General features: G+C 41.6%; 1 protein-coding gene across 21 annotated transcripts in view; it reads left to right on the forward strand.

The window, feature by feature from the left end:
* The window catches only part of LOC145996124 (coiled-coil domain-containing protein AGAP005037), a 1,065,133-nt gene that overhangs the window by 646,150 nt on the left and 394,959 nt on the right, over positions 1–24,024 (forward strand). The gene's annotated exons all lie outside the window — the stretch shown is intronic.

Consider the following 24,024-nt stretch of genomic DNA (forward strand, 5'->3'; position numbering starts at 1 on the left):
AAAATTGTTTTTTTTTTAAAAAAAAACATAGTTATTCTTGTAAAATGACAATTATAACAGTGGTAATAATGATTATTGTCATTATTATTTCTACTAATCAAGTTTTTATTAATTGCCTGTCCCCCTCTACAAATATTTCTGGCGACGCCTCTGCTGATTAGGGATGAGCCCCCCCCCCCCCCCCCGAAATAAAATCCTGGCTACGGGCTTGCGTACACTATACTTTTACGTCTACAATGTTTTTTACAAGTGTGTGCACAATATTATCCCAACGTTTCGTGATTAAGACATTTTGTACTCCCGAAATTTCCAAAAACTGTCACCTATTAGTGGTAAAAGAAACAAGACGTCACGAATTTAGTTTCAACCGTCACCTTGAACGTCAAATCATTTAGACACACTAAATAAAAAGATTGAAAAGGTAGGGAACCCGCCAAAAACAGTTTGTCAGTATAACGAATGAGTGCATATAATTATGAAGCAATCATGTGAAAACAATATCAAAACGTGTCAGAAATTAGCATCCAGATCAATAATTTCGAAGGATTAGTGTAATACAGTATCAGCTGGTATCAGAAATTAGCATTCGCAAGAATAATAGACCTACTCATTAGTATGTTTGTGTAGATATGTAGCAGCACAACCATATTCAGATGTATACTACACACAGTGACATCTGTTGAGGAATTTTGTTTACAAGTATCTGTAAGTCTAGAGGTTTGGGCTGTACGTTGACTAGTCTGTGAGTGAGGAGAAAGTTTATAAGATTCCTGTCGCAGTAATTTATGTTGGTATCAGTTCGTTATATCGGAGACACTTTAAAATCGGATATTTTGTGTTTCGTATGGTTCCTACTTACCAATTGTGTATTGCGTAACATATATGAAGGTGCCATTAACGTTTTCACACGATTAGAAACATTTTTTACACTAAAATAAGCCATTTCTGGAAGTGTTACGGAACGCATGTCATGGTGCGAGCCCCAAAAACCATTCACGCATAGCCCCAAAAACCATTCACGCATAGCCCCAAAAACCATTTGGGATCGTATAACCATCCACGAATAGCCCCAAAAACTATTCGCGGATAGTCCCACGGACCATTCACGGTTAGGTTCAGTTAGGTTAGGCAACCATAGTTTTAAAAAAGGCGTGGTTACATTTTCGCTTAAATTGAAGCAAAAGGAATTGATTTCCGGCTGAAATCTTCGACAATGCTACAGAAACTGATTTCCGTAAGTAGTTCCTCCTGTAAATTTGAAGAAAAGTGTCTCCGATATATCGACCTGTTACCATTTATGTTAATTATCACAACACAAGGGTGTTGCAGGAACATGATAACTTCAAATTAAAGTAGCGTGTTTTGAGGGGGCAACGCTATTATTAGAGGAATTTGCCCGTGGAAAAAAAAAAGAATTTGCTTGCCCTCCATAGAAAAAAAAATCATGCGTGCGTCCATGCTTGTAACGAAAATTAACAAGTAAGAAAAGTTACTCTCTCGTGTCACAGTAACCGCAAACTAGTATCTCGGTTGCAATTGGACATGATTGGGACCTCCTAAGTGAAATAGAAAAAAATCTAATCTTCATATTTGAGTTTCTTGGAGTTTATTCATTAAGCCTACTTTTTTGCGCAGAAAGGTAAATGGGGACTGGACCTACAGTTTAAAGTGGGATCCGAACGACTATGCGCATCCACCGGGTGTTGAACCCGGGACCCTTTGATTACAAGGCAACGACGTTACCACTACGCCATCGGGGAGGCTTAAATGCTCATTTGTTACGAACAAATGTTTTTTTGCGTGTAATAAGGGTCTAATGGTCCTCCGTAGCCGAGCGGGTTAAGGCGTTCACTCATCTTGAGATCGTTTGCTGCGGGACGGCGTAGGTTCGAATCCGGCTCTGGTCGGAATTTATTCGGCCTACGTATAGGGCCGGTGGCAACCCACCATCGTGAGGAAATTGGGGAGCTCCGAGTGAGTGAGCGTAATCCGGTCACGGAGACCTACTATAACGGCTGGGGATACGTCGGGCTGACCCCCCGGCTATTCCAATACTGGTTGCAGATCTCCACGCTTAGAGGTGACGAAGGAAAGCGTGGGAGGGAGACCAGCAGTCGGTAGGTAAGCCAAGGCCCTTCATGGGCTGTTGCGCGACGGATTTTATTTTTAAGGGTCTAATGAGAATTCTCCTTGCGTTAGTTTCTTTACGTCGCTTTCCTACCTCTTTGGATAATCGCAACGTTGAGGATGAATAATGAACTGATGAAATGGTTCGAACCTGGGACCTCTGTCTTCGTAGCGACTTACGTTGACTACACCACCAGGAGGCTGGCTTGAATTTTCTCACCGCTATATTTTTCAGTTTTTTTTGTTTTATCACACAGTCTAATCGTGACTGGGATCCCGAACTACTATGTGCCTTCACCAGATATCGAAGTCGGAACCCCATGATTACGCTGTATTTTCATAGTAAAACATATGTTTTGCAATGTTAATATTAATGGTCATACTTATACAGACCTTATGTAAAGAATTGAACTCTCCGCTTACAATCATGTATGCAGCATGTTTTACAAGTTACATTCTTATTTGGTATAAGTGAGATAGCTTACAGACCGAAGCAACACTTGGCATAACTGAGAGGCAGCTTACAGACCGAAGCGACGCGTGGTATTACTGAGAGGTAACTTACAGACCGAAGCGACACGTGGTATAACTGGAAGCAGCAAGTGGAATAACTAAGAGGTAGCTTCAAGACTGAAGCGACGCGTGGTATAACTGAGAGGTAACTTACAGATCGAAGCGACGCGAGGTATAACTGAGAGGTAGCTTACAGACCAACGCGACACGTGGTATAATTGAGAGGTAGCTTACAGACCGAGGCGACGTGTGGTATAACTGATAGGTAGCTTGCAAACCGAAGCGACATGTGGTATAACCGAGAGGTAACTTACAGACCGAAGCGACACGTGTCACAACCGAGAGGTAGTTTACAGACCGAAGCGACACGTGTCATTTGGAAACGCACCTACAGAAATAGGATGCAACCTTTCGTAACGGAACGACACTTTAAGTTGCACATGTCGGTGCAGCGAATGCTTTTTTAGACTTGAGGTGTTCGTGTTCCTTGTTGCCATTCACTTCGGTGTGAAGCTACCTTGAAGCTTTAACTGTTCCAAAGACAATTTTCTCACGTTTCGTGTTATACTGAACTTGAAAAGAGATTGGCTAGCAAGTGTATTTGTCCTCTCTACGATATATTTTTTTATCATTTACTGCAAGAGTAATTTAATAGCGGGTCGTTTTCCTGACTGTCATTGCAATCAACTTGATTTTACATATTATGTATGTGTAGCTATAATTCTTGATATAATTCCATGAAGCAATATAGTTCTGGGGCACTGTACGAATTGAACTTTTTGCTTTGGGGGGGGGGGGGTTCACTCAGTGGCACTTATTCTTTCAATTTTTCTATGTAACGGTACCCTCCCTCCTCCCCATGAGACGCCGTTAGGCACGCCACTGTTACAGCGGCAAATGTGTATTTGTACACCACCTTTACGCACACTAGATATACTGCTTTCATTCAATTTTTCGCCCGTTTAACACACGTTCGCTACTGTAGAGCCAATATTGTGTTGTGATCAGTAATTTACGTCTACGCGTCAACAATGATAGTCTACATTCTACACGTAGACTATTTTATACACGTAGATTACGTAATCTATGTAAACAACATGGTGAAAAGTGATAACTTAGCAAAGGGTGCCGTGGAATTAAGACAAAATTATACTGCGTATCAGTTGCTGATGTGTGAAGAGAACTTTTCATACTCTTTCTTCGAAATTCGAACAATTTCTCACCTAGGAAAAAACCTAATATAGGAAATATTCTAGTGTTTTATGGGGAAAAGACCACTCTTGCCTCACGACTGCCATCTGTTGTTGTTTTTGCATACTATTTATCTTCTTCCATAGTTGATAATAGAAGAGAAGAGAAATTTTGTTGTAAAGAGAATTCTTTTCATTTCGTTAGGAACCAGTATAGTTGAAAATGTCACTTTCCCTTCATGAAACCCTTGAAAATTAATTTTAATGCACTTTAGATTGTCCACGTAGTCTATGTAAACTACAACCCAATGTAATCTACGCGTAGACAACACATGTAACGTAAACTTATAGTTTACTGCACATCACAGGTTTTGATCAATGACTACCATGATGTCGTCAGAAGCAAACCGGAAGTCCCAGCGCAGGCCTTGTATACAAGAAGGCATTGGCTCGTCCCGTTAACTCATGTGCAACTGCTGTCACCAGCGATCCTAGTAGCGGGCTTATTGCCTTTCAGATGTCGCCTTTGATGCAGGTTGTTAAGGTGTGTCTCGAGCTGTTCCTATTAGCCCCATCTAACCTTCATTTGCTTATCTGATTAACCGGGACAAGCTTCCGAGGCGTGCGAGGCACCTGCTAATTTTGTGACCGGCGTTTAACAGCCATTAAACCTACCGCCATCCGCTCGCATCAGATCGACACGGAAGATCTGCCAGTGCCCAATTTAATTAGTGTCAAGTTTGTAATGGGATTCCGGGGTTAATTATCACTCTTCTTTTCACGTCTTGCATTCTGGGAAAAGGCGTGCGAGTTCGTATTGTCAATGTAAGATGATATGATCAGCACCACGCTCCGGTCTACATTACCCAAAGGTTGTCCCCAGGTATCCATTTTGGAGGTGCCACCTCCGTGGCAGAGTGGTTAGCTCAGTTGTCCAGGGTTCAAATCCCGGACTGGGCATGCGTGTTCTTTGTGAGAGTTCCTATATCATTTTCGTAATATCCCTCATCTTCATCCTCGCGATTAGTCAAGGGTGTCAGAAAAGCGAAGTAAAATAAATCAATCAACCATTTTGTTTGAAGGTGATGTGATCAACACCACGCTCCTTCCTACTTTTCCCCACAGGTACCCATTTATTTAAGACTGGGTGAGCCCCAGAGCCACTTTATGCAAGGAAATAAGCCGAAAATATCCCTGGCTTATACCCTATCCCTGGAATCTGTGGAACAAGGCCGCGCAAACTGTAGAGAAGGGGAGAAAGCGAGTTGGCGGGAAGTAGTGCGCGCTGCTGCAACGGCTGGTAGCTGCACTCACTTCCCCTCACACGAGTTCATTGATGATGAGCCACGGTAGCTCAGTCGTTGCCGGCCTGCGTGGCGGAATGGTTAACACAGCGCGCCATGGGTCCCAGGTTCGAATCTCATCTTGGACGTGGATATTTGTGTTCGTCTGTCCAGATGAAAATAAGAATTGAAAGAGATTGACATGTATGAATTTGATGTGCGGGGAAAGCTGCCAGGTCTTCTTCTAAAAGAAAAGTCATTAGGGGTGTCTGACTACCATGCGAGAGACCCGGGTTCGATCCCCAGTAGGGGAGAACCGGGATTTTTTTTCCACATGTTCAAGCGGCTCCGGCGCCCACCCAGCGTCGTATAAAGTGGGTACCTGGAGAAAAGTGGGAGGTAAAGGCGGCCAGGGGCATGGTGCTGATCACATCACATCACCTCCACCTTCGGCCGTGATCAAGAAAGTGTGGGTCCCTAACTCCACACCCCCTATATGGCTTCATGGCGTGGTGCATAGCACAGGGGAGCACTTTACTTTTTTGTCTGCTTTATTTATCGTTGTTTCAATTCTTGGACCACACACGTAGTAAAGCAAAGTGAATAAAAATGGCGAAAGACAATTTACCTTGTAATACCTATGCATCCCACTGTATCAGTCCATGCAATATAATTCACCGTGAATTGTAGTGACTGGAATATCGAAAGCTGAAGTGTTCAATTTTGAATCAGAACTGTTGAATCAACGAAATTAACGATAAAAGTCACCGGCTTGTGTTTCATAATTTTCCTTTCTCGTAAGCAGATGATACAAAAATATCTTTATTGAGGTCTCGGGAACAGAGGCTTGTTACGGAAGATCGGGAGAATGGGGGAGAGGATGTGCGGGGGAGGGGGGGAGGACGGGATGAGTAAAATCAATTCCTTTCCTGGGAGTCCACGGCTCGTTATCTATTGAGCTTATTGGGGAGCAGGTATCGGCGGAGATTCCCTAACAGGATTGGAGCGGGAAATTTCAGGAATTCTTCTTGCTACATCGGCGGGGAAAGGCAGGATGAGGATAAATGATCGGGAGAGGTACGCTGTTATAGTGGAACCACAAGGAAAGAAACCTGCGCAGACCCCATCGCGCTGGCGGGTGGGGGAAAAAGACAGGAGGAAGAAGCCTTCAGAGTCGCCAACGTCAGTGTTGCCAGAACTATTGATTTCTCGGTAGGATTCCATAATAAACTATTGCTATGGCACCTCCGACGGCCAGCTCAAAAACACGTTTCCTGCTCATCTTCACTTGAACATGGAGGGGAGATGTGGAGTGGAACTCCACTCAGCCCTGAAAAGTGCTGTTTGAACTGTGAAATTATGTCAAACGCTACTCAATTGTGCTAGGACATTATTTTATTACTTTTACTACATTACTATTTTTAGATGGCTGTATTTTATCCCACCCTAAACTCTATTTTTATTTTAGTTATTTTACGTCGCTTTTGTGCCTCTACGGGTAAGTACGACAATATGGATGAATGAAAAACTGATGAAATGGGTGAAGTGACACAAACACAGTGAAACGTCCTTGCCTTACGAGGTAGAAACACTGACTTCGTAGCGTGGGCAAATTATGTTATACATGTATGTGTTTGTGGGTGTGTGTGTGTATTTCTAGCAGATGGGGAGGATGGGTGGCACCCTAGCATAAGCGTTGCTATCTTGAATTATTGAGGAAGACATGCTGTCTAATTCACCAAATATATTTCACATACGTAATGCATTTTTTCATTATGGTGCAGGACGCGTGCCCACCCCTATCGATAGCTGCACACGAACACCATCAGAAGGCAAATTGATTTGTTATTGTTAGCATTCGACTTGAAAGATTGTGGAAAATCGCCGACAACGAAAGGCGGCACGTTAGCTTCATCTGTGAACACAACTTTCTACCATTTCCTGTCATAAAAATTCCTCGCGATAATAGAGGCATCCCAACCCCTTGTGTCGATGCTGAGAAAGGGCAAATTTGAGGGTGTTTTCCACGCACCCTCTAACCGGAAAATGCGGAAGAGATGAAAGATGTTGGTCGGTTCCTTCGGGCGGTTTACTTTCTTTTGTTTGAAACATGTCCACTCCTGAAATGGAGATCTTCGGTATATTTTCGCCAAACACAGGGTGCTGGGTTTAGCACCATTGTTACAAAAGTATCTGTGACGTTTACACCGTAAACAATGCGCGCCACTCCCCTTGCCCCCCCCCCAGTGCGCACAACTATGCCGCCCTTCCCCCCCCCCCCCAAGAACGTCGTTCATCCTCTTCTATTAGATCATCGGATTTTGTAGCAGAACTTCTGGTTTCCAAGGAACAATCTCCCGAATTTTACAAATCTGACCTGGCAACACTGCCCCGAACACCGATAACGGCAGGGAAGTTGCGCGAACCCTTTGGACGGAAGGTTTTTTTCCTTGTGGTCGAGCTATAGATGCTACTGTAAATGTACAATATTCACAGTTAACATGCGCGTGCCTTCCAGTCAGTGATGTGCGTCTACGCGTAAACAACGATAGTGTACATTCTACACGTAGACAATTTTATACACGTAGATGACGTAATCTATGTAAACAACATGGCGAACTTACCAAAGGGCGCCGTGGAATTAAAAGAAAATTATACTGCATATCAGTTGCTGATGTGCGAGGAGAACTTTTCATACTCTTTCTTCCAATTTCTCACCTACGAAGAAACATAATATAGGTAATATTCTAGTGAAAAGAACACTCTTGCCTCACGACCGCCATCTGTTGTTTTTCTTGCATACTATTTATCTTCCATAGTTGATGATTGAAGAGAAGAGAAATTTTGTTGTGAATAGGATTCTTTTCATTTCGTTAGGAACTAATATAGTTGAAAATGTCACTTTCCTTTCATGAAAGCCTTGAAAATTAATTTTAATGCAATTTAGATTGTCTACGTAGTATATGTAAACTACAACCCAATGTAATCTACGCGTATATTACGTGTAGACAACGCATGTAGACGTAAACGTATAGTCTACGGCACTTTTACAAGAAAGCCAGCAGTACTAGCCTACAGTATTTCAGTTGCAAAATACTTTACTTTTACTTACTTTTTCTGTAATTATTTTCTACCTTCCCAAAAGAACGAAACTCTAGTCCTTTCATTTGCGGGAAGCAAAATACGTTTTGTCAAATCGCCACAAGATGGTGCTAAAGCCAGTCTACACGGCAATTAGGTACGTTCTCACTTGGCCATCGACTACTGCGGTTTATCTTATTCAGTTCCCGACAGAATTAGAAACAGTCTCTTAAATCCATCGTTAATACCATAGAACTACCAATCAGAATTGAGGAGCACACTGGCCAGCTGAAGTAAGAAGCAGAAGAAGATGAAAGGCAATAGATGTTCGACTGTTTATTCAAGGCATCTTAAAGAAGAAAAAGATTCGACCACTGCAGCTGTATAAATGATTGGGGCAAATATTTTATTTGTTGAGTGAAAACCAGTGATGTGCCGTAGACTATATGCGTTGTCTACACGTAATATACGCGTAGATTACATTGGGTTGTAGTTTACATAGACTACGTAGACAATCTAAAGTGCATTAAAATTAATTTTCAAGCGTTTCATGAAAGGAAAGTGACATTTTCAACTATATTGGTTCCTAACGAACTGAAAAGAATCCTATTTACAACAAAATTTCTCTTCTCTTCTATTATCAACTATGGAAGAAGATAAATAGTATGCCAAAAAATAACAGATGGCAGTCATGAGGCAACATTAGTCTTTTCCCCATAAAACACTAGAATATTTCCTATGTTAGGTTTTTCCCTTGGTGAGAAATTGTTCGAATTTGGAAGAAAGAGTATGAAAAGTTCTCCTGACACATCAGCAACTGATACGCAGTATAAGTTCGTCTACTGTAATTCTCCAGATTTCTCGCACAATACTGTCTTTTAACTCACGGATGGTGTGCGGATTGTCATTGTATACTTTATTTTTTAGATTAGGGCTTAAATTTAAGAATTTTAGCGGCTCTAAATGCTGTGGTTTTTGATACACCCGTTTCTTGTGAGAGGCGGCGGATAGATTTCCGAGAAGACTGTTCTAACCTGTGTCCTATCTCATCGAGTTTTTCCTCAGCAAGTACACGTGAGATTTTCTTTCCACTTTTATTCAGAACTGACCGTGTTACTCTAAACCTTTTTACGAGGTTTAATATAGTGGTCCTATGTGGAACGGGAACACCAGGAAATTTCGTTGCAAAACGTCGTCCCACTTCTCCACAAGTCCTCTTTCAGAAGTAACACTCGACAAGATAAATCCTTTGTTGTAATGTAAACTTTTGTGGTGCCATATTAAGCCACAATCTTCAACACACGGACACGACACAACACAACTTCCGAGGGAGGATTATACTGGCATCAGTCTGCAACGTCAACAGAAGGGGAAAGAGAGCGAAGGCAGGGAGAGCGAAAAAAACAGACTGCAGCGTGCGACTGTCGCGGACCCCGTTCACCGGGATAGACAATCGCTGACGCCGGGCCGCTTGTCGCCGAGTCTCGTAGCGAATGTTACGGATAGCTCTGCTACTAGATCCACCTTATCAGTGAATATGTAACACAATTGTTGTCCATTATTTTTCTTATACAGGGTGGCGCGCGGAAGTGGGAAATTTTGAAGCACGTAGTACAAGGTCATTGTTAAATTTGGCAACGCTGAGAGACCATGAGAATGTTGCGTAGACAATGCCATTTCAGTTGCTGTGGAGCAGTGGTCTGGGGAGCTGCGCGCTTTTTGTAATCAAGGGGTTCCAGGTTCAATACCGGATGGAGGCACATAGTGGTTCGGATCCCACTTCAAACTGTAGGTCCAGTCCCGATTAGCCTTACTGTGATTAAAGTGGACTTAAAACAAGACGACAACAATCGAGCTCTAAGTAATGGCGAATTAACTTGGTGGGGCGTGTTTTGAGCGTAAGGGAAGCCTCGCAACTTTGGAAGTCTCGTTTTGACTGAACGCAGATAAACTCTAGAACATGCAGGGGTAATTTTTCCAGGGTGTAGTTTTTTTAAAAGAGTGGAATCAAATGTCCATTCACTTTTTCTTATCTAAAGGCTGGGATATGTGAAGAGATTCGGTCTATCACTGCGGACGTACTGCAGAAAGTTATGAGAAACATCCATTCCCGAATGCAGGAATGTTACTTCAGGGGGAGACACCATTTAGAGGACGTTATTTTCAAAAAGTGAGTTCTATTTTGTTTTTTGCAAATTGCATAGATGTACCTTTTTATGTCCAGAATTATGTAACAATATATATATTATTACTGTGCATTACGGCATTATCAAAATCTCCCACTCCCACGCGCCACCCTGTATTTTGCACAGTCAGTGTACTGAAAATCATAGTTATTGTATTTTGTTATTAACTTTTAAACAATTGTTCAAAAAAGGCTTCAACAGTTAGTGGTAAATATTACTCATAAAGTTTATATTCTGTGACATTTCACAAACTATGTGGTTTGGAAGCTGTGGATCCATTTATTCTTTGGATTAAATGGTAGAATATAAAACTATAACCTGGTTTCTCTATTATACACTAAACTTTTTCGATGTAATGCAGTTTTTACTGTGCTTATAACTTTATTTATGTTATTAACAATAAAAATAACATTTAAATTAGATATTTGTAGGATTTCGGGAGGGGGCTTCAACCCTCTTAGCCCTCCCCTGGCTACGTGCCTGATGTCATACGTATCAAATTGCAACACCTATAAAAATTTTAATAAAATTTTTAAATTGCCTCGCACCTCTGATATGTACTTAAATTAAATTAAGTGTACTTAGGTTTTACTTACCATTTTAAGAATGAAACTTTTTGTCACCTTCACAAAAGCTTGAAGTGTATCCAGTTCAATCATATTTCTTAATTTAGCAGTTTACTGAACGGTCGATAATTTAAATACGTTCATTATTTTGACTTTTAATTATAAAGAGGACCGAATCAGTGCTTATTACTACGAAGAACAGAAAAAATACGTTCTGCCTGAATGAAAGTCAAAATTGACAAAAGAGAAAGATATACAGTAAATCAAGAATAATTTTCAGAGATAAAAGAAACATCTTTAACTAGGGAGGACATTTCATTTTCACTGTGAATATAAGTGTAATAAAGAAGAATAATGATACTAAATTTCATTGAGAGACGGTAGAGAACTAGAGAAAATTATAATTACCACAATACCAACGTTGCCACAGTCACTGAACTAAATGAAGGCTAAACAAAGGAAACAAGCAAGCAATTAAGAAGCAGCATGTTTGTCGGTCCCACTTTAATAATTGTTTAAATTGTTGTGCCTTCAGAGCTGCCATCTATTGGCGTGGCAAGCACTTATACTCAAGTAAATGAGAGTACTTGGTAGTGACGTCAATTGTCAAGGCGTCCAGTGTCACGTAATGGCCAGCACGTTCCCCAGCTCTAAATCCCCTCGTGTTTAGGGTAAAGCTGCAGAACGGGCCGCGATAAAGATCGCCACCTCGTCCTAACCAGGATGAAATTGCGGCCATAAATCCAGGATATTTTGCAACACAGTTTCCAGCGCAGCAGGAGAAAGAGGGTTATTTCGCTGCACAGTATTGGTACAGTCTATTCTCGTCCCCGAGTGAAATATTGTCACGTTTGAAAATGTGTCGTTCGCCCCTTCCCGGTTGGACTGTGAATTTATTTCCGTTCGCCGAAAACAAATGTACACAATCACATCTTTCTTCCGTGACGTGAACAGTAAAGGGGGGGGGGGAGGATATGTCACGTTTCTCACTTGTCTGTCGTCAGTGTTGAATCATTAGATCGTCTCTGCTAAATTTGAAATTATTGTTCTGTTAGTTCATGTTATTTATAGCCCAACTATATCCTTTTCTCATCCATAAGATCTTTTGTTTCACTGATGACAAATTATTGTCGACCCCAACCTTTATAAGCTTTCAAATCCTGCATGATGTTATTATAATTGTATGCGTACGTCACATTAGAACTTGTGATCATACCAGAGAACTAAGTCTGATTGGAGTGACTAGGATGTATTCTGCACCTAATGTCAGTGGCGGCTATTAGGAGGCAGTTGTCCCCGTAATTTTTGCAACTTTTGCCCCCGCACTATGCTAAACCTTATCTACTAAAGGAAAGCTAACTGTTCTGTTTCCCCAGTTTTGGAACACAATCGCTGCCACTCCTTAGTGTGTATTGTGTATGTACGCATTAACAATTCCTACAAACAGGGCTCCCCAAAACGCAATGGACCTGAATTTGATCGTGACGTCAGCAACAGTTGTTATGACAGGTGACCAGTTAAGCAAAATGGCTGCCAGTCCTTGGGAACCATGCCACTCCCACGTTGGCCACCAAGAGGTCCGGATCTGACACCCTGTGTTTTGTAGAGACATATCCTTCCACTTGCTATAAATATACAGGATATGAAATAACCAATCACAACATCTGTAACAAGCGTGGAAACAATGTACTCCTACGTTTCTTTAAGAATTCGGCTATTGCCTCTATCGTGTTATTGAGAGTTCACACAGAATATCTGTGACAAACATAAAGGCATTCATTATTTGTTATTTTACGTTGCATTTCTGACACTTTTGGCTAATCGCGACGATGAGGATGTGTGATGATTAGAAGGCGGGTCCCGAACCCGAGACAAAACAACCAACACTTAACGCGTTCATCCACCATGCCGGCTTGTATGTGGTACGTGTGTACATCCTACATAAATTGGCTTTTATCTATTTCTTTTGTGAACACCCTGTATCACTAACAACTTTGGACAAACCTTATTGCAAATATGGCTAATCACCATTGTAAGGACGGTCCATGGAGTGATGAAACTGAAATAGAATGATATAAATCAAGACGAAACATCTGTGTATTCTCACAGATCATTATCACTCCGCTTAACGCTAACCGTTAGACCACGGAGGCCATTGACAAAGAAAAGTATTCGTGATTCGGATCATAAATTGCTCAAATGTAGCCAAATTAAGCATTCCGAAACACACGACCCAAAATTAATTTCGTGGGGGGGGGGACAGATCCCCCACCTCCTTGAGATGCAGTACAATTGGACAAACAAATTACGCATTGCTTCAACAATCTATTTCATAGCATGAGTTTTAACTTTCCTTTGTATAAAGTCGCTGATACGGAACGTTATTGTCTGTCCACGTAGCCTGCTTCCCATACTACCCCCCTCCCCCTCACACACACACACTTTGGTTGCCAACTTTGATTTATCATTGTGCCCGCTAGTTTCGCTTTGATGTCTTTTGTGAAAACCTGTAATCATAATGGACTCAGTGCTTTTCTTTGATCCGACGCATAGCCGTGAAACTGCATTATCGGTTTCCTGGTAACTGTGTCACAGGGAGCATCCTGATCGTACGAAACTGCGTGTTTGTGAGCATTTCCTGCATCAAGGGCACATATTCGCATGCACCCCTCTCTAATTTCGCTGGCCCAGATGCATGACGGGAGTGTGTGCACAGCTGGGTGATTGGGGAGCGAGTTTCCACGAGAGGACTGGTGCTGCCATCTATACGGGCCGCTTTTTTTGATCAGTTCGATTGTGTTCGGTTGGCTTCGTTTACTTTCGTGTCCCGAGGTGCCGAACGCTGCCCGCGGGATACGCCATGTTGCCAAACCTCTTTACTCGCGCAGTTGCTAATGAGCTCTGTTGAAGAACTTTGGTTCGTGCTGCTTCAGTTTAACGTGCAAACGTAGCAACAAGCAAAGTAGGTTAACGCTTGACAACGTTGCTACATGGTAGCGGATGTTCTTCCTAACTGAGATTGCCACCGACTCTAGCACACACAAACTCAGAGACGATTGGCAGATAGGAAAAACTTCCAAGGTCAGACGCTTGTAGAAATGGTGGTGACGAACGAGTTCAAGGTCAAACTGATATTTCTGCCGTTGTGTGGCGCAACCTTATCTGACATGCATTCTTATCCGGTGTTAGCCATTGGATACACATTCTATCTTGTAGTCCAGCGTATTTATCAAATGAAAATACGAGAATTTTGAGATTGTTGTTGGAATAATATGTATTGCGTGTTGTCAATATTGCCTTCTTGAAGAACGTAATATTTAAAGGCACATAATTAATAAATTATGATAGAATATTTTTTCGCGAGTAGAGATCGGTATGAATGATTCCATCTCCATGTAATTGGATTTCTTGCCCATAATAGTATGTGGTCATGTTTCAGAGAACACGATAATCTAGCAGTATGCTCTGTCCCAGTAACCTGTGGATTAAGCCCGCGCATAACGGTAGAGAATACGAGTGGGCGAGCGATGCAGTACTCACTACTGCTAACAGCTGGTAGCTGCAGCCGCATTTTATCTCTTCATGCACTCACCTACTCGAGTCACCACTTGCGGAAAGACTTGTTTTTGTCCGCTTGATCAGAGCCCGTTGGAAGAAACGGATTGCACTGAAACTAGGTGCAGAGCCTATGGAGACCATGTTGATGCGTGGGAGAAAAAGAAGTTCAAATGTTCACCACCAGGTGGAAATGTGGTGTTTAAAATTAAATTTCCCCTACTCAGAGCCCTCTGGAGCCCGGTCGAAGAAACGGATCGGTGAAACTTGGTGTAGAGGCTATGGGGAAGCGAATGCTGATGAAAAGAGTAGTTCAAAGTTTCACCACCAGGTTGAAATAACAACAACCAGTAATTTGAGTTTATGTCGGTGCAGCAGTGTTCAATACGCGCCCTGTGCAACGTGAACGACCCTTTGGAAGAGTAAGACAGTGTGATCAATGGGTGCACTAAGCTTTTCTCGTCATGTTCACCGTGCACCAAATTTCAGCGCCACATTTCCACCTGGTGATGAAATTTGGAACTAGTTTTTTTTCTTTCGTCAGCTTTCGCATCCCCATGGTTTCCATAGCCTGTGTATCAAGTTTCAGTGCAATACGTTGCTTCGAACGGGCTCTAGAGGACTCTAGGCAGAGGAGATTTAATTCTAAACGCAACATTTCCACCTGGTGGTGAAAATTTAAACTTTTTTTTCTTTCGTCAGCTTTCGGTTCCCAATGGTCTCCATAGCTTCTGTAGCATGTTTCAGTGCAATACGTTGCTTCGAAGGGCTCCAGAGGACTCTAGGCAGGGAAGATTTAATTCTAAACGTCACATTTCCACCTGGTGGTGAAAATTTGAACTATTTTTTTCTTTCGTCAGTTTTCACTTCCCAATGGTCTCCATAGCTTGTGTACCAAGTTTTAGTGCAATACGTTGCTTCGAACGGGCTCCAGAGGGCTCTGGGCAGGGGAGATTTAATTCTAAACGCCACATTTTCACCGGGTGGTGAAAATTTAAACTATTTTTTTTTCTTTCGTCAGCTTTCGGTTCCCAATGGTCTCCATAGCTTCTGTAGCATGTTTCAGTGCAATACGTTGCTTCGAAGGGCTCCAGAGGACTCTAGGCAGGGAAGATTTAATTCTAAACGTCACATTTCCACCTGGTGGTGAAAATTTGAACTATTTTTTTCTTTCGTCAGCTTTCACTTCCCAATGGTCTCCATAGCTTGTGTACCAAGTTTTAGTGCAATACGTTGCTTCGAACGGGCTCCAGAGGGCTCTGGGCAGGGGAGATTTAATTCTAAACGCCACATTTCCACCTGGTGGTGAAAATTTAAACTATTTTTTTTTCTTTCGTAAGCTTTCGGTTCCCAATGGTCTCCATAGCTTCTGTAGCATGTTTCAGTGCAATACGTTGCTTCGAAGGGCTCCAGAGGACTCTAGGCAGGGAAGATTTAATTCGAAACGTCACATTTCCACCTGGTGGTGAAAATTTGAAGTATTTTTTTCTTTCGTCAGCTTTCACTTCCCAATGGTCTCCATAGCTTGTGTACCAAGTTTTAGTGCAATACGTTGCTTCGAACGGGCTCCAGAGGGCTCTGGGCAGGGGAGATTTAATTCTAAACGCCACATTTCCACCTGGTGGTGAAAATTTAAACTATTTTTTTTTCTTTCGTCAGCTTTCGGTTCCCAATGGTCTCCATAGCTTCTGTAGCATGTTTCAGTGCAATACGTTGCTTCGAAGGGCTCCAGAGGGCTCTAGGCAGGGAAGATTTAATTCTAAACGTCACATTTCCACCTGGTTGTGAAAATTTGAACTATTTTTTTCTTTCGTCAGCTTTCACTTCCCAATGGTCTCCATAGCTTGTGTACCAAGTTTTAGTGCAATACGTTGCTTCGAACGGGCTCCAGAGGGCTCTGGGCAGGGGAGATTTAATTCTAAACGCCACATTTCCACCTGGTGGTGTAAATTAGAACTATTTCTTCTTTCGTCAGTTTTCGCCTCCCCATGGTCTCCATAACCTCTGTAGCAAGTTTCAGTGCAATACGTTGCTTCGAATGGGGCCGAGAGGGATCTGAGTATAGGGCAACTTGAATACCAGTAAGATGCCACATATAGTACAGGCACCAGAGTTAACTTGCCTGAAACAATCTAATGTGTACCACGAACAGAGTTTGACACTTTGATGCCTACTGGGGGGGGGGGGAGACAACTTACATCCTGATGAATGCTTAAGCACTTTCTTGAAGCATATAAAGTGACGGACCATTATGATTGAGAAAAATTACCTTTTAAGTGTCACACTTGCTTCGACAGGAACAGTTTCGTCTGTCCGCAAGTCTTCGCGTTCTAAATCCATGTGTGAGTACACTGCTCTCCATAAATTAAGCAACAAATGGTGATCATCCAATAGAATCAAACACAAGGCCGGAGGGTGTACATATTTTATTTGTAACGAAAGAAACAAGTGTCCCACGCCTTACAGAACAGAAGAAACACAAAACAAGGTACACTCGTGGGCAAAAGAAATGAAATGTACGCATGGAGCATCACAGGTGGTAAACGTTGGAGACGGAAAGTGACCGTTGTCTGACACTAATAAGGGATATGATCACCGCACGTAGCAATGCACGCCTCACAATGCCGCCGCATGCTGCCAATAAGGTTGTCCACCAACTCATTGGGTATGAGGGTCCATTGTTGTGAGAGAGACAGTTGAAGGTCTTGGAGTGTTTGTGGAGGGGGCACAAGGCCAGCGAGATGTCTCCCCAGAGCATCCCACATGTGTTCAATGGGGTTAAGGTCCGGGGAACGGGATGGCCACACCATGCGTTGAATATGGTGTTCGTCCAAGAACCGATCGACTAGTCCTGCCCTATGGGGACGGGCATTATCGTCCTGCAGAATGAAGCCCGGACCTCGTTCTCGTGCGAAGGGTTCCACATAACGTGCAAGGACCTCATCCCTATAGCGCTGACCTGTCATGGTGCCACGTGGAGGATATAGAGGTCAGTACGTCCACCAATAGAAATGCCACCCCATACAAGCACACCTCCACCACCATATCTGTCCCTTTCAACAATATTGGAGGGATGGTAACGAGTTCCTGCCTCTCTCCAGACCAATCGGCGTCGCGAATCACTGTCCAGTGAGAACCTGGACTCATCAGTGAAGAGAACGGACCACCACTGGTCCAGTGTCCAGTTCACATGTTCTCGTGCCCAACATAAGCGGTCTGTGTTCTGACGCTGGGTGAATGGTATACACAACACTGGTCTCCTGGCATACAACCCACCCCCGTGTAGCCTTCTGCGTACTGTACTCGTTGACATAGGCCGTCCTGTGGCAGCAATAGCCGCTGCACGCACTTGGGTAGCTGTTGCGGACCTGTTACGCCGACTTGTCAAACGGATATATCGGTCATCCCTGACCGATGTCACACGCGGTCGACCTCCAATGAAACTCCGCAATGCATTTTGCGTTCTCTGGAACTTGTTCCATAACCTGCTGACAACTGAACGATTGACATTGAGCCACCTGGCCACTTCGACCTGACACTGCCCTGCTTCTAGTCTACCGATGGCACGCCACCGTAATTCATCAGCCAAATGATGCCTGGTTGCCATATTCGACCCTTTCCGCGCACTTGACTCACCTCTGCACTCTCCAGATAGAGACACACACCTCTTCCGTGCACGCGCGTCTTCGACTCCAATACCTGGTACGCCAGAAATCTGTGCGAGGGCACGATGATCGCACTTTATGACTCACCTATTTTCCCTAATGCATTCGTTGCTTTCTTTCAGCGTGCCCACCACTCTTCTTCTCTTTTCTCCAACTGTTTTCTCTTTTACCTCACATTTTCTTGTTGTTGCTTAATTTCTGGAGGGCAGTGTATATGCGCCTTAACTGATGCAATCGCTCCTGTATGACGTAGAGCTATTTGTCTAGTAAAGCAAGTAGCTATACCAAATCGTGCTTGTAACGGTGAAATGTACAATGAGCGGCTAAGATAAAAATAGGACAATTACTATTTTTGTTCTTATTTATTCCACATCCTGTGTTCCCTGCTGCCGTGGCGGAGTGGTTAGAGTAGCGCTCTATGACGCGGTTCGAATCCCGGCCTGGGCATGGATTTCGTTGTCTCTTCATTAATTTAATCATAACATTACTCATCCTCATCTTCGTGATTAGACAAAAAATGGCAGAAATGAGAAGTTTCAAGCAATGCCAATATTGCCCTCTGAATTATTGGCGTTTTACATTAATACATAACAATTTCCCTACTATTACTTTTGCTGCTGACTGTACAAAAGTATAGAAAAGTTCCAGTTAGCAGAGCATGTTGTGGACATTTCCTTACCCTGGTATTATCTTTGAAGACTTGTGACTTTTGGCTCATACTGTAGACACACGCCTTTAGTTTTGAAAGGAATATATTGAATAGTGTGACGCACAAATATTGTATGGCAAATTGCCCATGAATATGTTCATCAAATGTCCCCTTGCTTCTAACTTGTTTTAAAGAACTGTGTGCATGTATCGTAGTGCATAAGCTGTTTGTAAGAATTCCTTCTGTGATCATAATAAGTCTACATGTGTTTTCCTTCTGTGAGCAAAATAAGAACAGAAATCAGCTGACAAAGGAATTCCTTCTGTGATCGTAATAAGTCTACATGTGTTTTCCTTCTATGAGCAAAATAAGAACAGAAATCAGCTGACAAAGGAATTCCTTCTGTGATCGTAATAAGTCTACATGTGTTTTCCTTCTATGAGCAAAATAAGAACAGAAATCAGCTGACAAAGGAATTCCTTCTGGGATCATAATAAGTCTACATGTGTTTTCCTTCTGTGAGCAAAATAAGAACAGAAATCAGCTGACAAAGGAATTCCTTCTGTGATCGTAATAAGTCTACATGTGTTTTCCTTCTGTGAGCAAAATAAGAACAGAAATCAGCTGACAAAGGAATTCCTTCTGTGATCGTAATAAGTCTACATGTGTTTTCCTTCTATGAGCAAAATAAGAACAGAAATCAGCTGACAAAGGAATTCCTTCTGGGATCATAATAAGTCTACATGTGTTTTCCTTCTGTGAGCAAAATAAGAACAGAAATCAGCTGACAAAGGAATTCCTTCTGTGATCGTAATAAGTCTACATGTTGTTTCCCTCCTTGAGCAAAATAAGAAAGTGAAATCAACCGACAAAAGAATTCCTTCGGTGATCGTAATAAGTCTACATATGTTTTCCTTCTATGAGCAAAATAAGAACAGAAATCAGCTGACAAAGGAATTCCTTCTGTGATCGTAATAAGTCTACATGTTGTTTCCCTCCTTGAGCAAAATAAGAAAGTGAAATCAACCGACAAAAGAATTCCTTCGGTGATCGTAATAAGTCTACATATGTTTTCCTTCTATGAGCAAAATAAGAACAGAAATCAGCTGACAAAGGAATTCCTTCTGTGGTCATAATAAGTCTACATATGTTTTCCTTCTATGAGCAAAATAAGGAAAGGAAAACAGCTGACAACAGAATTCCTTCTGTGATCATAGTAAGTCTACATGTGTTTTCCCTCCGTGAGCAAAATAAGAAAGTGAAATCAACCGACAAAAGAATTCCTTCGGTGATCATAATAAGTCTACATATGTTTTCCTTCTATGAGCAAAATAAGAACAGAAATCAGCTGACAAAGGAATTCCTTCTGTAGTCATAATAAGTCTACATATGTTTTCCTTCTATGAGCAAAATAAGAACAGATATCAGCTGACAAAGGAATTCCTTCTGTGATCATAATAAGTCTACATATGTTTTCCTTCTGTGAGCAAAATAAGAACAGAAATCAGCTGACAAAGGAATTCCTTCTGTGATCATAATAAGTCTACATGTGTTTTCCTTCTGTGAGCAAAATAAGAACAGAAATCAGCTGACAAAGGAATTCCTTCTGTGATCATAATAAGTCTACATGTGTTTTCCTTCTGTCAACAAAATAAGAACAGAAATCAGCTGACAAAGGAATTCCTTCTGTGATCATAATAAGTCTACATATATTTTTCCTTGTATGAGAAAAATAAGAACGGAAATCAGCTGACAAAAGAATTTATTTTGTGATCTTCAAAAGGGTACATCTGTTTTCCTTCAATGACAAACCAAGAAAGATAAACCAGCTAGAAAAATATTTTTTTCTGTGACCATAAATGCGAATGAGTAATAGCCTACGTATGTGTTACCCTTCTACAACAAGAGGAAAAAAGGAGTACGTCGTCTGCGGAACCGGAAAATAGCGAAAAAGAACATGGTATCCTTTACACGAACCATATTTCCTTCGCCTGGTTACTAGTGATGCACAACCGTTAAGAATGCTTGTAAGAGAAGAGGTTCCCATTGTGCACGTCCAACCACGGAAGACGCCGAAGTGGGTTGTTATCTAGAGTGCTATATGACCCGTGGCAGAGTTAGGACATTGTGTCAACCCCGTAGGACACTGGCTCCATGCAGCAACAGTGTTGCCAAAATCTGACGGTACGAATGAACCTTTCCAAGGGGCAAAATTTCCCTTTTGAGACCAATTTTTCCCACCACCTAAGCAAATCAAATAATAATAATTAGTTGTAGAAGTAGCAGCAGGATTTCCGTTGCTCCATGTTCGTATGAATAAATAATGTTAATCAATTTTTTTTACATGCACAGAAAAAACTGGTTTGTTTGGAATTACCAAAAAAGTTTGGTTGAGCTGTTTGGTTATGCTCTTTGTTTCCGATAACCAAATGTTGCTTGTAATTACTAAATAATTTTGTTTAAGAATACCAAAAAATTTGGTCAGACGAAATATGGTACTCGTAAACAAAATGATACATATGTAAGTAAAGAGAAACAAAACGTTTCGTGAAATTTACTATATGTGCGTGAGCGTGCTTTCGAATTTGAAATAACGATTGTCCAGTTTCGTCGAGTGTAGTATGAAAATCCTTTGTCGAAAATTGAAACTGATGTAGATAGATGATTACTCGAAAAGAGTCTTTATGTTGTTGTGCAACCTAATATTCTGAAAAAAAGCTCAGAATATACTTACTTTCTACTGAGTTTCCTACATCGACCGCTAGATGGTTCTGTCGAAATGTGTAGAAGAAACATAAGTTTTTGGACAACAAATAATGGTACCTTTGATTGTAATCATAGTGAAAAATTGTGCTTTAACACTCTTCAAAAGATATGTGAACATCAAGGCTACAGTTAAAGAAGAAAATGTACTGTAGTGAATAAAATGAATCTCCCATGAGCAAACTTTTCGATTCTGGATATATAAGTAGAAGCTAAGTGTGGTGCAGAAAAACAAACGCTCCAAAATCCCGTAGCTTGCACGTGAACTTTCTATTCTGAATGTGTATTTGAAGATCAGTTAGTTTCTTAAAACTATGCATCCACCCTTTATGAATAAATTATTTAACAAATCGTTTAGGAATTTTGTTTACTTAAACAAATGGGCTACATTTTGTTAGATTTACCATAATAATATTTGGTTTTGGTAACCAAAAAATTGTTTGCGACAAACAAGTAGAACATAATCAAATCTTTTGGTATTGGTGAACAATTGTTTGGTTGGTTCCTATTTAAACAAACGATTTGTTCACCGCTACCATTTTTTTGGTTAATCCAAACAAACATCTTTCTCTGTGTGTGAGCATCATCGCTTCCTGGCCAGACGTCCCAGGTTTGAATCCTGGCCAGGAATCCATTAAATCGTTAATACTATTATCCGAAGATGCAGAAACGCGACGTACAATTAAACTCGACACAAATAAAAATAGATACATAGGCTTCAGGAGCGTATATTGTAGGCTAGCTAGGCTATGTGCGAAGCCTGAAGTCTAGAGAATGTAACACAGGAGGAAAATCGATCAGAAATTGTAAATAAAATTATTCATATCAGTGAAATGATGATGGTGATTCTGGAGTTTGCAACCTGATATCTTGAGAGTTGGCAACCTGATTTCCTGTGAGTTGGCAACCTGATTTCCTGTGAGTTGGCAACCTGATTCCCTATTAGTTGGCAACGTGATTTCCTGTGAGTTGGCAACCTGATTTCATATGAGTTGGCAACCTGATTTCGTATGAGTTGGTAAACTTATTTCTAGTGAGATAGCCCAGATCTTGGTGTCAGTATGCGCCACTGATAGGCTTATATTGAAAGAAGCAGAATTAAGAATGAAAACCAAATAAATAAATAATGTAGACACGAAACTGGAACTTAACATAAACTGTAATAAAGTATAGTCAGATGTCTTAACATTTCCCTTAAACTGTGGTATTTCTCATTTAATTTCCCTTTTCACTTAAAATTCGATCCAAATTTCCCTCCAAAAGTGAAATATCCCTTCATGTGTCAATTGATTCATTAATTGATTTGCTTTAAAACTTTAAACTTTAAAAACTTCGCTTTTTGTACCACTTTTGGCTAATTTGCGAAGATGGGGATGAGTGATGACATGATGAAATTGATGAGTGGGCACTGACAAACATCTATGCCCAGGTCGGGATTCGAACCCGGGGCCCTGGCGTCGTAGCGCGATGTGCTTCGTGAGGTCGGCCTTTCATGTGTCAACCCTGAAATGACCCTTAAATTATGGTATTTCTCATCGCATTTCCCTTTTCGCTTAAAATGTAATCCGAATTTCCCTGTAAAGGGAAATTTCCCTCATGTGGTAACACTGACGTGGAGTCGTAAAATTTCCCTTCAATTGTGGTATTTCTCATGGAAGTTGCCTTTTCGCTTTAAACTTGGTCCGAATTACCCTGCAAAGGGAAATTTTCCTTCATATGCCAATATTGACGTGGAGTCTTAAAATTTCCCTTAACTCTTGGTATTTCTCATCAAATTTTTCTTTTCGCTTAAAATTCAGAAATAATTTTGCTGCAAAAGGGAAATTTTCCTTCATGTGGCAGCACTGTAGCGGCGGATGACAAAAGCCGCCTCTCCCCTCCTTTCTCTCCCTTCCAGCATCCAGCGTGGACCAAGTCCAATGGCGGGAGGGGTCAATACTCGGGCGGGGCTCTCTCTGCCTGGAAGCGAGTCTTGTCTCCCTCGTTTTTGCATCCGCAGCGTCGTTTCGCTGGCGGGCGGATGAGGGCAAGCGTTTTGTTTATTCCTTTTCGACTTATTGGTCCTGTCTTGCTATCCCCTGCAAGACGGGGGATTATCTTAATGGTTTGTTTTCGGGAGAGAAATTTCCTCGGTCGGTACGGAAGAATACCGAGATGGCACCTTTAAGGTCAAGTTACAGCATTTGAGCTTCCGGTTGTAGAACGGTGATGTATGTGTGCTTATCACACATTCTTATTGTGATCATAAACGGAATTTTTTTGGTGCTGATTTCCTTTCTTTTATTGCTCATTGAAATAAAATTCTCTCTCTCATTGATCACAGAAGGGAATCTTTTAACATCTGATTTCCCCTTCTTATTTAGCACATAGAAGGAAAACATATGTACACTTGTTATGATCACAGAAGGAATGCTTTTGTTAGCTGTTTTCCCTTCCTTATTTTGCT

Source organism: Lepisma saccharinum, chromosome 12, assembly GCF_977018435.1.
Source record: "Lepisma saccharinum chromosome 12, izLepSacc3.1, whole genome shotgun sequence".
Taxonomy (NCBI): Eukaryota; Metazoa; Arthropoda; class Insecta; order Zygentoma; family Lepismatidae; genus Lepisma; species Lepisma saccharinum.